The following is a 317-nucleotide window of genomic DNA, read 5'->3' on the forward strand; positions in this document are numbered from 1 at the left end:
GAGAAATCATCTGTGAGCTCTGCAGCTTTATAGGTCTGGACTGCACACCAGTGCCACCTAGGCTTTAACACAAGTAGATCTGGTTGGTTCATGCTGTGTAGGAGGGGCTCCTGGTCCATGTGAAGCACTCAGTTTATAGTCAAAAAATGAACATTCATAAGTTTGTAATTTCTTCTTCAAAGAAAATAATTTACATAACTTTAGCTCTCAAATTTACAGTTTGTTGTGTGCTAAACTAGACGGATGGATGGATGGATGGATGGATGGATGGATGGATGGATGGATGGATGGATGGATAGATAGATAGATAGATAGAT

This window comes from Danio rerio, chromosome 6, assembly GCF_052040795.2.
Source record: "Danio rerio strain M-AB ecotype USA chromosome 6, GRCz13ab, whole genome shotgun sequence".
Taxonomy (NCBI): Eukaryota; Metazoa; Chordata; class Actinopteri; order Cypriniformes; family Danionidae; genus Danio; species Danio rerio.